This window comes from Oncorhynchus gorbuscha, linkage group LG12, assembly GCF_021184085.1.
Source record: "Oncorhynchus gorbuscha isolate QuinsamMale2020 ecotype Even-year linkage group LG12, OgorEven_v1.0, whole genome shotgun sequence".
Taxonomy (NCBI): Eukaryota; Metazoa; Chordata; class Actinopteri; order Salmoniformes; family Salmonidae; genus Oncorhynchus; species Oncorhynchus gorbuscha.
The window spans coordinates 7,039,501-7,056,442 of NC_060184.1; the positions used below are offsets into that span (position 1 = coordinate 7,039,501).

Consider the following 16,942-nt stretch of genomic DNA (forward strand, 5'->3'; position numbering starts at 1 on the left):
GAGTCGCCTGCTGATTATAGACCCATAAGTTTAATAAATTGTGACAATAAAGCAACAAAATACTAACAAAGCTCACAAGCAATAAAATGGCAAAAGTCTTACCAGACTTGATACATGTCAATCAAACAGGGTTTATAAAAAATAGACACTTAAAAACAAATACAAGAACATGTTTCAGTTTAATACAATATGCAAAAAAACAAGATATACATTTATCAATAATGGCTGTTGATGCCGAAAAGGCCTTCGACCGTCTTGAATGGCCTTTTCTATTCAAAACTTTGGAAGCTTTCAACTTTCCAGCTGAAATAATACATTTAATAAAAATATTACATAATGCAAAAAAATATACACAAATAACATGTTATCTGATGAAATTGCTTTCGAAAGGGGCACAAGACAGGGATGTCCTGTTTCCCCTCCTGTTTGCACTGGCAATTGAACCGCTTGCAGAAAGAAATAGACAGGACCCAAACGTAACAGCTATCAGTATTGGCAAACATGAACCAAACGTATTTGTAGACGATCTACTGATATAACTGATTCATTTTAAAAACTTAAAGCCCCCTTTGTTGAAAAAACCCAATCTGAATACATTCAGTGGCCAGGCACTAGGGATAGGGGTGTGGCCAGGCACTAGAGATAGGGGTGTGGCCAGGCACTAGGGATGAGGGTGCGGCCAGGAACTAGAGATGGGGGTGTGGCCAGGCACTAGGGATAGGGGTGTGGCCAGGCACTAGGGATGAGGGTGTGGCCAGGCACTAGGGATGAGGGTGTGGCCAGGCACTAGAGATGAGGGTGTGGCCAGGCACTAGAGATGAGGGTGTGGCCAGGCACTAGGGCTGTGGGTGTGGCCAGGCACTAGAGATGAGGGTGTGGCCAGGCACTAGAGATGAGGGTGTGGCCAGGCACTAGAGATAGGGGTGTGTCCAGGCACTAGGGATGGGGGTGTGTCCAGGCACTAGGGATAGGGGTGTGGCCAGGCACTAGAGATAGGGGTGTGGCCAGGCACTAGAGATAGGGGTGTGGCCAGGCACTAGAGATGTGGGTGTGGCCAGGCACTAGAGATGGGGTGTGGCCAGGCACTAGAGATGTGGGTGTGGCCAGGCACTAGAGATGTGGGTGTGGCCAGGCACTAGAGATGTGGGTGTGGCCAGGCACTAGGGATAGGGGTGTGGCCAAGCACTAGGGATGGGGGTGTGGCCAGGCACTAGGGATGGGGGTGTGGCCAAGCACTAGGGCTGTGGGTGTAGCCAGGCACTAGAGATAGGGGTGTGGCCAGGCACTAGAGATAGGGGTGTGGCCAGGCACTAGAGATAGGGGTGTGGCCAGGCACTAGAGATGTGGGTGTGGCCAGGCACTAGAGATAGGGGTGTGGCCAGGCACTAGGGATGGGGGTGTGGCCAGGCACTAGGGATAGGGGTGTGGCCAGGCACTAGGGATAGGGGTGTGGCCAGCCACTAGGGATGTGGGTGTGGCCAGGCACTAGGGATGAGGGTGTGGCCAGGCACTAGGGATGAGGGTGTGGCCAGGCACTAGGGATAGGGGTGTGGCCAGGCACTAGGGATGAGGGTGTGGCCAGGCACTAGAGATGAGGGTGTGGCCAGGCACTAGGGATAGGGGTGTGGCCAGGCACTAGGGATGAGGGTGTGGCCAGGCACTAGGGATGTGGGTGTGGCCAGGCACTAGGGATGAGGGTGTGGCCAGGCACTAGGGATAGGGGTGTGGCCAGGCATTAGGGATAGGGGTGTGGCCAGGCACTAGAGATGAGGGTGTGGCCAGGCACTAGAGATGAGGGTGTGGCCAGGCACTAGGGATGGGGGTGTGGCCAGGCACTAGGGATAGGGGTGTGGCCAGGCACTAGAGATGAGGGTGTGGCCAGGCACTAGGGATAGGGGTGTGGCCAGGCACTAGGGATGAGGGTGTGGCCAGGCACTAGGGATGTGGGTGTGGCCAGGCACTAGGGATGAGGGTGTGGCCAGGCACTAGGGATAGGGGTGTGGCCAGGCACTAGGGATAGGGGTGTGGCCAGGCACTAGAGATAGGGGTGTGGCCAGGCACTAGAGATGTGGGTGTGGCCAGGCACTAGAGATAGGGGTGTGGCCAGGCACTAGAGATGTGGGTGTGGCCAGGCACTAGAGATAGGGGTGTGGCCAGGCACTAGGGATGGGGGTGTGGCCAGGCACTAGGGATAGGGGTGTGGCCAGGCACTAGGGATAGGGGTGTGGCCAGGCACTAGGGATGTGGGTGTGGCCAGGAACTAGGGATGAGGGTGTGGCCAGGCACTAGGGATAGGGGTGTGGCCAGGCACTAGGGATAGGGGTGTGGCCAGGCACTAGGGATGAGGGTGTGGCCAGGCACTAGGGATAGGGGTGTGGCCAGGCACTAGAGATGAGGGTGTGGCCAGGCACTAGAGATGAGGGTGTGGCCAGGCACTAGGGATAGGGGTGTGGCCAGGCACTAGGGATGAGGGTGTGGCCAGGCACTAGGGATGTGGGTGTGGCCAGGCACTAGGGATGAGGGTGTGGCCAGGCACTAGGGATAGGGGTGTGGCCAGGCACTAGGGATAGGGGTGTGGCCAGGCACTAGAGATAGGGGTGTGGCCAGGCACTAGGGATGGGGGTGTGGCCAGGCACTACGGATAGGGGTGTGGCCAGGCACTAGGGATAGGGGTGTGGCCAGGCACTAGGGATGTGGGTGTGGCCAGGCACTAGGGATGAGGGTGTGGCCAGGCACTAGGGATAGGGGTGTGGCCAGGCACTAGGGATAGGGGTGTGGCCAGGCACTAGGGATGAGGGTGTGGCCAGGCACTAGGGATAGGGGTGTGGCCAGGCACTAGAGATGAGGGTGTGGCCAGGCACTAGGGATAGGGGTGTGGCCAGGCACTAGGGATGAGGGTGTGGCCAGGCACTAGGGATGTGGGTGTGGCCAGGCACTAGGGATGAGGGTGTGGCCAGGCACTAGGGATGGGGGTGTGGCCAGGCACTAGAGATGAGGGTGTGTCCAGGCACTAGGGATAGGGGTGTGGCCAGGCACTAGGAATGGGGGTGTGGCCAGGCACTAGAGATGAGGGTGTGTCCAGGCACTAGAGATGGGGGTGTGGCCAGGCACTAGAGATGAGGGTGTGGCCAGGCACTAGAGATGAGGGTGTGGCCAGGCACTAGGGATAGGGGTGTGGCCAGGCACTAGAGATGAGGGTGTGGCCAGGCACTAGAGATGAGGGTGTGGCCAGGCACTAGGGATAGGGGTGTGGCCAGGCACTAGGAATGGGGGTGTGGCCAGGCACTAGGGATGTGGGTGTGGCCAGGCACTAGGGATGGGGGTGTGGCCAGGCACTAGGGATGGGGGTGTGGCCAAGCACTAGGGCTGTGGGTGTGGCCAGGCACTAGGGATGGGGTTGTGGCCAGGCACTAGGGATGGGGGTGTGGCCAGGCACTAGGGATGTGGGTGTAGCCAGGCACTAGGGATGGGGGTGTGGCCAGGCACTAGGGATGGGGGTGTGGCCAGGCACTAGGGATGTGGGTGTAGCCAGGCACTAGGGATGGGGGTGTGGCCAGGCACTAGGGATGGGGGTGTGGCCAGGCACTAGGGATGGGGGTGGGAGCATGCGAGTCTAGGCAGATGAGATGTTGTCGTTGTTTGTGTGCGTCTGTAAATTGTTGTTTCTATGTGTATGTTAGTATTTGGTGTAAAAATACATTATTTGTTATTAAAAAAAACAGCCAATCAAAGCTCAGTCAGAAATAAGCACAACTCTGTGCAAATAGTGTATTTCCAACAGCCTCCTGTCCAGACCACTGTGACTGTCCTTATCAGTGTGTCACAGCTCTCTCTTCACTGTGACTGTCCAGACCGCTGTGTCACAGCTCTCTTTCCACTGTGACATGATACCTCTAGAGACCAGTGGTGCCCTGCCCACAAGCAGGCGCACACTCACAACTGTCACCCGAGAGGCTGGTCGATAGAAACATTCTGCATGGTAAGCTGTTCACTTCTTGTTTGTCAATAAAGAAGACAGGAAAGTCTGCATTCTCTCCTCTGTCTGTCTGTCTGTCTGTCTGTCTGTCTGTCTGTCTGTCTGTCTGTCTGTCTGTCTGTCTGTCTGTCTGTCTGTCTGTCTGTCTGTCTGTCTGTCTGCCTGTCCTCTGTCTGTCTGTCTGTCTGTCTGTCTGTCTGTCTGTCTGTCTGTCTGTCTGTCTGTCTGTCTGTCTGTCTGTCTGTCTGTCTGTCTGTCTGTCTGTCCTCTGTCTGTCTGTCTGTCTGTCTGTCTGTCTGTCTGTCTGTCTGTCTGTCTGTCTGTCTGTCTGTCTGTCTGTCTGTCTGCCTGTCCTCTGTCTGTCTGTCTGTCTGTCTGTCTGTCTGTCTGTCTGTCTGTCTGTCTGTCTGTCTGTCTGTCTGTCTGTCTGTCTGTCTGTCTGTCTGTCTGTCTGTCTGTCTGTCTGTCTGTCTGTCTGTCTGTCTGTCTGTCTTCCTCTCTTGCTGTCATCAGCGTATCAGTAGATCTATGCTACTTTTCTAAATAAAGCCTACTATCCATATTCTCTCTGTCTCTCTCTCTCTCTCTCTCTCTCTCTCTCTCTCTCTCTCTCTCTGTCCTCACTTCCCCTCTATCATTCCCCCCATCTCCTCCTTTCCTTATCCTATTACCTAATGTCCAGTCAGCACCGCTCCTCCCAATACACACCCACCCAGAGTGAATCATACATACTGCAAACAAAGAGACTGACAACGCTGAATAGGATACATTATTACTGACAGACAGATACAACATGGAGAGAGAGAGTACCTGATTACTGACAGACAGATACAACATGGACAGAGAGAGTACCTGATTACTGACAGATACAACATGGAGAGAGAGAGTACCTGATTACAGACAGACAGACACAACATGGAGAGAGAGAGTACCTGATTACTGACAGACAGATACAACATGGAGAGAGAGAGTACCTGATTACAGACAGACACAACATGGAGAGAGAGTACCTGATTACAGACAGACAGACACAACATAGAGAGAGTACCTGATTACAGACAGACAGACAGACAGACACAACATGGAGAGAGAGAGAGTGTACCTGATGACAGACAGACAGACAGACAGACAGACAGACAGACAGACAGACAGACAGACAGACAGACAGACAGACAGACAGACAGACAGACAGACAGACAGACAGACAGACAGACAGACAGACAGACAGACAGACAGACAGACAGACAGACAGACAGACAGACAGACAGACAGACAGACAGACAGACACAACATAGAGAGAGAGTACCTGATTACAGACAGACAGACACAACATGGAGAGAGAGAGTACCTGATGACAGACAGACAGACAGACACAACATGGCGAGAGAGAGAGAGTACCTGATGACAGACAGACAGACAGACACAACATAGAGAGAGAGTACCTGATTACAGACAGACAGACACAACATGGAGAGAGAGAGTACCTGATTACAGACAGACAGACAGACAGAACATGGAGAGAGTACCTGATTACTGACAGACAGACACAACATAGAGAGAGAGTACCTGATTACTGACAGACACAACATGGAGAGAGAGAGTACCTGATTACAGACAGACAGACAGACAGACAGACAGACAGACAGACAGACAGACAGACAGACAGACAGACAGACAGACAGACAGACAGACAGACAGACAGACAGACAGACAGACAGACAGACAGAACATGGAGAGAGTACCTGATTACTGACAGACAGACACAACATAGAGAGAGAGTACCTGATTACAGACAGACACAACATGGAGAGAGAGAGTACCTGATTACTGACAGACAGACAGACAGACACAACATGGAGAGAGAGAGTACCTGATGACAGACAGACAGACAGACAGACAGACAGACAGACAGACAGACACAACATGGCGAGAGAGAGTACCTGATTACAGACAGACAGACACAACATAGAGAGAGAGTACCTGATTACAGACAGACAGACAGACAGACAGACAGACAGACAGACAGACAGACAGACAGACAGACAGACAGACAGACAGACAGACAGACAGACAGACAGACACAACGTGGAGAGAGAGAGTACCTGATTACAGACAGACAGACAGACAGACAGACAGACAGACAGACAGACAGACAGACAGACAGACAGACAGACAGACAGACAGACAGACAGACAGACAGACACAACGTGGAGAGAGAGTACCTGATTACAGACAGACAGACAGACAGACAGACAGACAGACAGACAGACAGACAGACAGACAGACAGACAGACAGACAGACAGACAGACAGACACAACGTGGAGAGAGAGTACCTGTTTACAGACAGACAGACAGACACAACGTGGAGAGAGAGTACCTGATTACAGACAGACAGACAGACAGACAGACAGACAGACAGACAGACAGACAGACAGACAGACAGACAGACAGACAGACAGACAGACAGACAGACAGACAGACAGACAGACAGACAGACAGACAGACACAACGTGGAGAGAGAGAGTACAGAGTTCCTAGACGACAGTTGTTGCATCGTTTTCCAGTACAGCCAACAGCTACTACACTACATCCGTTTAGTAACATCCCATAATATTAGTATTACTACCCCCAGATAACGGTCTACCTCCTTGATGTCTTTCTGTGTTATGTTCAGGAGAGGCGTGTTTTTCCTTACCCTCCTCTGGAGCAGGGCGGAGATGATGATGGTAGATGGGGTTGGTGGGGAAGGTCCGGGTTATCAGGCCGTCTCTCTCTCTCTGTCAGTGTTGCTCCTTGGATACAGACAAGCGGCAGCATCAGCAACAGCCCCTCTACTACCCCATGACATCACCACCGGGCCCTGCTATTGGTCCAGAGGAGTGCCAGCATCTAGCCCCGGCAGCCTATCAGGGGTTGAGAGCAGGGAGGGTGGGCTGGTGGGGGTGGTGGGGGGGCTGTTAACCCTATGTGTTGTATTGTATGGGCCCATCATCCAGAATTGGAGGGAGGGGGGATGTGTGTGTGTGTGTGTGTGTGTGTGTGTGTGTGTGTGTGTGTGTGTGTGTGTGTGTGTGTGTGTGTGTGTGTGTGTGTGTGTGCGTGTGCGTGTGCGCGTGCGCGTGCGTGTGCGTGTGTGTGTGTGTGTGTGTGTGTGTGTGTGTGTGTGTGTGTGTGTGCCATGCAGGAAGCACGAGAGTCTAATTTATTATTGACATCTTCCTGACTTTAAACAGAGGACCAAGAGGATTCCTTCAGGCTCATTATCATGTCTCTCTCTCTCCGTCAACAGTGAAGAGGCGACTCTGGGATGCTGGCCTTCTAGTCAGTGTTGCAAAGAAAAAGCCACATCTCAGACTGGCCAATAAAAAGAAAAGATTAAGATGGTCAACAGAACACAGACACTGGACAGAGGAACCAAGAAGGCCAGACATGAGACAGTCTGTTTACTATATAATGGGTTGTTACTATATAATGGGTTGTTACTATATAATGGGTTGTTATGATATGATGGGTTGTTACTATATAATGGGTTGTTATGGTATGATGGGTTGTTACTATATAATGGGTTGTTATGGTATGATGGGTTGTTATGGTAATGTGGGTTGTTACTATATAATGGGTTGTTATGGTATGATGGGTTGTTACTATATAATGGGTTGTTATGGTATGATGGGTTGTTATGGTATGATGGGTTGTTACTATATAATGGGTTATTATGGTATGATGGGTTGTTACTATATAATGGGTTGTTATGGTATGATGGGTTGTTACTATATAATGGGTTGTTATGGTATGATGGGTTGTTATGGTATGATGGGTTGTTACTATATAATGGGTTGTTACTATATAATGGGTTGTTATGGTATGATGGGTTGTTATGGTATGATGGGTTGTTATGGTATGATGGGTTGTTACTATATAATGGGTTGTTACTATATAATGGGTTGTTATGGTATGATGGGTTGTTATGGTATGATGGGTTGTTATGGTATGATGGGTTGTTATGGTATGATGGTTTGTTATGGTATGATGGGTTGTCACTATATAATGGGTTGTTACTATATGATGGGTTGTTATGGTATGATGGGTTGTCACTATATAATGGGTTGTTACTATATAATGGGTTGTTACTATATAATGGGTTGTTACTATATGATGGGTTGTTATGGTATGATGGGTTATTATGGTATAATGGGTTGTTATGGTATGATGGGTTGTTACTATATAATGGGTTGTTATGGTATGATGGGTTGTTATGGTAATGTGGGTTGTTACTATATAATGGGTTATTATGGTATGATGGGTTGTTACTATATAATGGGTTGTTATGGTATGATGGGTTGTTATGGTATGATGGGTTGTTACTATATAATGGGTTGTTATGGTATGATGGGTTGTTATGGTATGATGGGTTGTTACTATATAATGGGTTGTTATGGTATGATGGGTTGTTATGGTATGATGGGTTGTTACTATATAATGGGTTGTTATGGTATGATGGGTTGTTATGGTATGATGGGTTGTCACTATATAATGGGTTGTTACTATATAATGGGTTGTTATGGTATGATGGGTTGTTATGGTATGATGGGTTGTTACTATATAATGGGTTGTTATGGTATGATGGGTTGTTATGGTATGATGGGTTGTTACTATATGATGGGTTGTTATGGTATGATGGGTTGTTACTATATAATGGGTTGTTATGGTATGATGGGTTGTTATGGTATAATGGGTTATTATGGTATGATGGGTTGTTACTATATAATGGGTTGTTATGGTATGATGGGTTGTTATGGTATGATGGGTTGTTATGGTATGATGGGTTGTTATGGTATGATGGGTTGTTATGGTATGATGGGTTGTTATGGTATGATGGGTTGTTATGGTAATGTGGGTTGTTACTATATAATGGGTTATTATGGTATGATGGGTTGTTACTATATAATGGGTTATTATGGTATGATGGGTTGTTACTATATAATGGGTTGTTATGGTATGATGGGTTGTTACTATATAATGGGTTGTTATGGTATGATGGGTTATTATGGTATGATGGGTTGTTATGGTATGATGGGTTGTTATGGTATGATGGGTTGTTATGGTATGATGGGTTGTTACTATATAATGGGTTGTTACTATATGATGGGTTGTTATGGTATGATGGGTTGTTATGGTATGATGGGTTGTTACTATATAATGGGTTGTTACTATATAATGGGTTGTTATGGTATGATGGGTTGTTATGGTATGATGGGTTGTTATGGTATGATGGGTTGTTACTATATAATGGGTTGTTATGGTATGATGGGTTGTTATGGTATGATGGGTTGTTATGGTATGATGGGATGTCACTATATAATGGGTTGTTACTATATGATGGGTTGTTATGGTATGATGGGTTATTATGGTATAATGGGTTGTTATGGTATGATGGGTTGTTACTATATAATGGGTTATTATGGTATGATGGGTTGTTACTATATAATGGGTTGTTATGGTATGATGGGTTGTTATGGTATGATGGGTTGTTACTATATAATGGGTTGTTATGGTATGATGGGTTGTTACTATATGATGGGTTGTTATGGTATGATGGGTTGTTACTATATAATGGGTTGTTATGGTATGATGGGTTGTTACTATATGATGGGTTGTTATGGTATGATGGGTTGTTATGGTATGATGGGTTATTATGGTATAATGGGTTATTATGGTATGATGGGTTGTTACTATATAATGGGTTGTTATGGTATGATGGGTTGTTATGGTATGATGGGTTGTTATGGTATGATGGGTTGTTATGGTAATGTGGGTTGTTACTATATAATGGGTTATTATGGTATGATGGGTTGTTACTATATAATGGGTTATTATGGTATGATGGGTTGTTACTATATAATGGGTTGTTATGGTATGATGGGTTGTTACTATATAATGGGTTATTATGGTATGATGGGTTGTTATGGTATGATGGGTTGTTATGGTACGATGGGTTGTTATGGTATGATGGGTTGTTACTATATAATGGGTTGTTATGGTATGATGGGTTGTTACTATATACTGGGTTGTTATGGTATGATGGGTTGTTATGGTATGATGGGTTATTATGGTATGATGGGTTGTCACTATATAATGGGTTGTTATGGTATGATGGGTTGTTATGGTATGATGGGTTGTTATGGTATGATGGGTTGTTATGGTATGATGGGTTGTTATGGTAATGTGGGTTGTTACTATATAATGGGTTATTATGGTATGATGGGTTGTTACTATATAATGGGTTATTATGGTATGATGGGTTGTTACTATATAATGGGTTGTTATGGTATGATGGGTTGTTATGGTATGATGGGTTGTTACTATATAATGGGTTGTTATGGTATGATGGGTTGTTACTATATAATGGGTTGTTATGGTATGATGGGTTGTTATGGTATGATGGGTTGTTACTATATGATGGGTTGTTATGGTATGATGGGTTGTTATGGTATGATGGGTTGTTATGGTATGATGGGTTGTTATGGTATGATGGGTTGTTATGGTATGATGGGTTGTTATGGTATAACGGGTTGTTATGGTATAATGGGTTGTTACTATATAATGGGTTGTTATGGTATGATGGGTTATTATGGTATAATGGGTTGTTACTATATAATGGGTTGTTACTATATAATGGGTTGTTACTATATAATGGGTTGTTACTATATAATGGGTTGTTACTATATAATGGGTTGTTATGGTATGATGGGTTGTTATGGTATGATGGGTTGTTACTATATGATGGGTTGTTACTATATAATGGGTTGTTACTATATGATGGGTTGTTATGGTATGATGGGTTATTATGGTATAATGGGTTGTTACTATATAATGGGTTGTTACTATATAATGGGTTGTTATGGTATGATGGGTTATTACTATATAATGGGTTGTTATGGTATGATGGGTTGTTACTATGTAATGGGTTGTTATGGTATGATCGGTTATTACTATAAAATGGGTTGTTATGGTACGATGGGTTGTTATGGTATGATGGGTTGTTATGGTATAATGGGTTGTTATGGTAATGTGGGTTGTTACTATATAATGGGTTGTTATGGTATGATGGGTTGTTATGGTATGATGGGTTGTTATGGTATGATGGGTTATTACTATATAATGGGTTGTTATGGTATGATGGGTTGTTATGGTATAATGGGTTGTTATGGTAATGTGGGTTGTTACTATATAATGGGTTGTTATGGTATGAAGGGTTGTTATGGTATGATGGGTTGTTATGGTATGATGGGTTGTTATGGTATGATGGGTTGTTACTATATGATGGGTTGTTATGGTATGATGGGTTATTATGGTATGATGGGTTGTCACTATATAATGGGTTGTTACTATATAATGGGTTGTTACTATATAATGGGTTGTTATGGTATGATGGGTTGTTATGGTATAATGGGTTGTTACTATATAATGGGTTGTCACTATATAATGGGTTGTTACTATATAATGGGTTGTTACTATATAATGGGTTGTTACTATATGATGGGTTGTTATGGTATGATGGGTTGTTATGGTATGATGGGTTGTTACTATATAATGGGTTGTTATGGTATGATGGGTTGTTACTATATAATGGGTTGTTATGGTATGATGGGTTGTTATGGTAATGTGGGTTGTTACTATATAATGGGTTGTTATGGTATGATGGGTTGTTACTATATAATGGGTTGTTATGGTATGATCGGTTATTATGGTATGGTGGGTTGTGGACCACAGGATAAAGAATATAATTACATTTTCATTCAGCACCGATAATATCTGCATCACATCTAAGAACATAAGAAACATTTTTACCATAAGAATGATGTCACAGAATGATGTGTAGAGAAGTAATGATGTCACAGAATGATGTGTAGAGAGCTAATGATGTCACAGAATGATGTGTAGGAGACGAGGAGACACTGCTAGCTAGCCAACAGCTAGCCAACGTCTACCGAATAGAACTTCCGCACTCAACAACCCGGTCGCATTCCGCTTCGCTCCACAGGTAGTATCACATTTTCATTTCATTTCATTACAGTACAACGGTTTGATTTGTTTGATCGTAGCTAGCTACATAGCTAGCTACATAGCCGTCTTTGTATCAAAGATAATTGTGTAGTCTAGAGCGATTTTCTAGGTTAGCTAGCCAGCTATTGTCGTTCTTTTAACGCAACGTAACGTAATCAACACTGCTAGCTAGCCAGCTAGCCCCGAATAGCAGCACTGTAGAAACTATTACACTCAACGGAACGACTTGATTAGTGTAGTGTCAACAACGCAGCCACTGCCAGCTAGCCTACAAAGTCAACAACGCAGCCACTGCCAGCTAGCCTACTTCAGCAGTACTGTATCATTTTAATCATTTTAGTCAATAAGATTCTTGCTACGTAAGCTTAACTTTCTGAACATTTGAGACGTGTAGTCCACTTGTCATTCCAATCTCCTTTGCATTAGCGTAGCCTCTTCTGTAGCCTGTCAACTATGTGTCTGTCTATCCCTGTTCTCTCCTCTCTGCACAGACCATACAAACGCTCCACACCGCGTGGCCGCGGCCACCCTAATCTGGTGGTCCCAGCGCGCACGACCCACGTGGAGTTCCAGGTCTCCGGTAGCCTCTGGAACTGCCGATCTGCGGCCAACAGGGCAGAGTTCATCTCAGCCTATGCCTCCTCCAGTCCCTCGACTTCTTGGCACTGACGGAAACATGGATCACCACAGATAACACTGCTACTCCTACTGCTCTCTCTTCGTCCGCCCACGGGTTCTCGCACACCCGAGAGCTTCTGGTCAGCGGGGTGGTGGCACCGGGATCCTCATCTCTCCCAAGTGGTCATTCTCTCTTTCTCCCCTTACCCATCTGTCTATCGCCTCCTTTGAATTCCATGCTGTCACAGTTACCAGCCCTTTCAAGCTTAACATCCTTATCATTTATCGCCCTCCAGGTTCCCTCGGAGAGTTCATCAATGAGCTTGATGCCTCGATAAGCTCCTTTCCTGAGGACGGCTCACCTCTCACAGTTCTGGGCGACTTTAACCTCCCCACGTCTACCTTTGACTCATTCCTCTCTGCCTCCTTCTTTCCACTCCTCTCCTCTTTGACCTCACCCTCTCACCTTCCCCCCTACTCACAAGGCAGGCAATACACTCGACCTCATCTTTACTAGATGCTGTTCTTCCACTAACCTCATTGCAACTCCCCTCCAAGTCTCCGACCACTACCTTGTATCCTTTTCCCTCTCGCTCTCATCAACACTTCCCACACTGCCCCTACTCGGATGGTATCGCGCCGTCCCAACCTTCGCTCTCTCTCCCCGCTACTCTCTCCTCTTCCATCCTATCATCTCTTCCCTCTGCTCAAACCTTCTCCAACCTATCTCCTGATTCTGCCTCCTCAACCCTCCTCTCCTCCCTTTCTGCATCCTTTGACTCTCTATGTCCCCTATCCTCCAGGCCGGCTCGGTCCTCCCTCCCGCTCCGTGGCTCGACGACTCATTGCGAGCTCACAGAACAGGGCTCCGGGCAGCCGAGCGGAAATGGAGGAAAACTTGCCTCCTGCGGACCTGGCATCCTTTCACTCCCTCCTCTCTACATTTTCCTCCTCTGTCTCTGCTGCTAAAGCCACTTTCTACCACTCTAAATTCCAAGCATCTGCCTCTAACCCTAGTAAGCTCTTTGCCACCTTCTCCTCCCTCCTGAATCCTCCTCCCCCTCCCCCTCCTCCCTCTCTGCAGATGACTTCGTCAACCATTTTGAAAAGAAGGTCGACGACATCCGATCCTCGTTTGCTAAGTCAAACGACACCGCTGGTTCTGCTCACACTGCCCTACCCTGTGCTCTGACCTCTTTCTCCCTCTCTCAGATGAAATCTTGCGTCTTGTGACGGCCGGCCGCCCAACAACCTGCCCCGCTTGACCCTATCCCCTCCTCTCTTCTCCAGACCATTTCCGGAGACCTTCTCCCTTACCTCACCTCGCTCATCAACTCATCCCTGACCGCTGGCTACGTCCCTTCCGTCTTCAAGAGAGCGAGAGTTGCACCCCTTCTGAAAAAAACCTACACTCGATCCCTCCGATGTCAACAACTACAGACCAGTATCCCTTCTTTCTTTTCTCTCCAAAACTCTTGAACGTGCCGTCCTTGGCCAGCTCTCCCGCTATCTCTCTCAGAATGACCTTCTTGATCCAAATCAGTCAGGTTTCAAGACTAGTCATTCAACTGAGACTGCTCTTCTCTGTATCACGGAGGCGCTCCGCACTGCTAAAGCTAACTCTCTCTCCTCTGCTCTCATCCTTCTAGACCTATCGGCTGCCTAAGATACTGTGAACCATCAGATCCTCCTCTCCACCCTCTCCAAGTTGGGCATCTCCGGCGCGGCCCACGCTTGGATTGCGTCCTACCTGACAGGTCGCTCCTACCAGGTGGCGTGGCGAGAATCTGTCTCCTCACCACGCGCTCTCACCACTGGTGTCCCCCAGGGCTCTGTTCTAGGCCCTCTCCTATTCTCGCTATACACCAAGTCACATGGCTCTGTCATAACCTCACATGGTCTCTCCTATCATTGCTATGCAGACGACACACAATTAATCTTCTCCTTTCCCCCTTCTGATGACCAGGTGGCGAATCGCATCTCTGCATGTCTGGCAGACATATCAGTGTGGATGACGGATCACCACCTCAAGCTGAACCTCGGCAAGACGGAACTGCTCTTCCTCCCGGGGAAGGACTGCCCGTTCCATGATCTCGCCATCACGGTTGACAACTCCATTGTGTCCTCCTCCCAGAGCGCTAAGAACCTTGGCGTGATCCTGGACAACACCCTGTTGTTCTCAACTAACATCAAGGCGGTGGCCCGTTCCTGTAGGTTCATGCTCTACAACATCCGCAGAGTACGACCCTGCTTCACACAGGAAACGGCGCAGGTCCTAATCCAGGCACTTGTCATCTCCCGTCTGGATTACTGCAACTCGCTGTTGGCTGGGCTCCGTGCCTGTGCCATTAAGCCCTACAACTCATCCAGAACGCTGCAGCCCGTCTGGTGTTCAACCTTCCCAAGTTCTCTCACGTCACCCCGCTCCTCCGCTCTCTCCACTGGCTTCCAGTTGAAGCTCGCATCCGCTACAAGACCATGGTGCTTGCCTACGGAGCTGTGAGGGGAACGGCACCTCAGTACCTCCAGGCTCTGATCAGGCCCTACACCCAAACAAGGGCACTGCGTTCATCCACCTCTGGCCTGCTCGCCTCCCTACCACTGAGGAAGTACAGTTCCCGCTCAGCCCAGTCAAAACTGTTCGCTGCTCTGGCCCCCAATGGTGGAACAAACTCCCTCACGACGCCAGGACAGCGGAGTCAATCACCACCTTCCGGAGACACCTGAAACCCCACCTCTTTAAGGACTACCTAGGATAGGATAAAGTAATCCTTCTCACCCCCTTAAAAGATTTAGATGCACTATTGTAAAGTGGCTGCTCCACTGGATGTCATAAGGTGAATGCACCAATTTGTAAGTCGCTCTGGATAAGAGCGTCTGCTAAATGACTTAAATGTAAATGTAAATGTGTAGAGAGGTAATGATGTCACAGAATGATGTGTAGAGAAGTAATGATGTCACAGAATGGTGTAGAGAATTAATGATGTCACAGAATGATGTGTAGAGAGGTAATGATGTCACAGAATGATGTGTAGAGAAGTAATGATGTCACAGAATGATGTGTAGAGAGCTAATGATGTCACAGAATGATGTGTAGAGAAGTAATGATGTCACAGAATGATGTGTAGAAAGGAGAATACTGATGTCACAGAATGTAGAGAGGTAATGATGTCATAGAATGATGTGTAGAGAGGTAATGATGTCACAGAATGATGTGTAGAGAGGGTTGGTTAGCTAGCAAGACACGTGAATCGCTTTGCTAGCTAGCTATGATGAACTTGGAACAACTGTTATCCAGTTAGCATATCTCTTGCGTTCGCAAATCCACTCTGGCTGTCTAGTCTGATTGCATAGCACTCTCGTGCTATGGATGAATTTACGAACGTGCAACACCCACTGAATATGACCGGTGTCAGTAAATGTAGACACAAAAATGTAATAATTAGTCAAGAACGTTCTAGATATAAACAGCCTAACCAGCTCTGCTATGGTGAGCAAAATGGTCAGAGTGAGGTGTTCTCTCATTTGTGTCTGGAAGTAGCTAGAAAGCTAGCCAACGTTAGCCAGTTAGCTTAGGGTGCTTGTTTGGGACTAGCATTAGCATTAGCAGGCAAGCCGCCGAAGGGCGAGTAGGCTACAATGCGTTATTGGTTACCATTACTTCAGCCAACTAGCTGAAAAAGGTTGAGAGGGTGTTTATCTAATGTTCCTTCGTTAGATTTTTAAAAATCTTATCTTGCTCAAGGCTAGCGTTAGTTGTTGATCTTGTTTTTGTTGACGTGTATAATCAACTGAGGAAGAGAGAGTCTACCTGTTCATGGATGTTTGATCAATAGGACTGCAAAGTTCACAACTGCAAGACGACTCTCTTGACATTTATATACAGTATTTGCAGACATCCATTCAAGGTGTATTCATGGCTTTTGGTGAAGGTGTTCTAATGATCTAAAGTCACACAGGCCAGTTCAAAGTGAATGATGACAGGCCTGTGTGACAAATGGCTTGTTTGTATAAAGGTTCTACTGTAGCTCTGATTGGCCATAGCGCACCGGTCTGCGTAGACTCCGGTCCTGGACAAGACAGATGTTTTTATTAGGTTTTATTTACTGCAGTTTCTAGCAGTTGTCCAAACACATGGCCGCTTTCCCTGTATATATTTACATCATATTTTCACAAATGCCTTGATGTACGTCATACACAAATATTCTATTCATTTATGAACATTTGAAATGACCATATCTAAGTGCTCGCTTGTCAGATATATATATTTTTAAGTGTCA

At 46.8% G+C, this 16,942-nt stretch overlaps 1 protein-coding gene across 1 annotated transcript in view; it reads right to left on the bottom strand.

The window, feature by feature from the left end:
* Nucleotides 1-16,942, bottom strand: part of LOC123990488 (inner centromere protein-like) — a 100,143-nt gene that overhangs the window by 23,837 nt on the left and 59,364 nt on the right. The window contains exon 2 of the mRNA XM_046291037.1: nt 6,673-6,769. The gene's annotated coding sequence lies outside the window, so the exon portion shown is untranslated. The remainder of the gene's footprint in view (nt 1-6,672; nt 6,770-16,942) is intronic.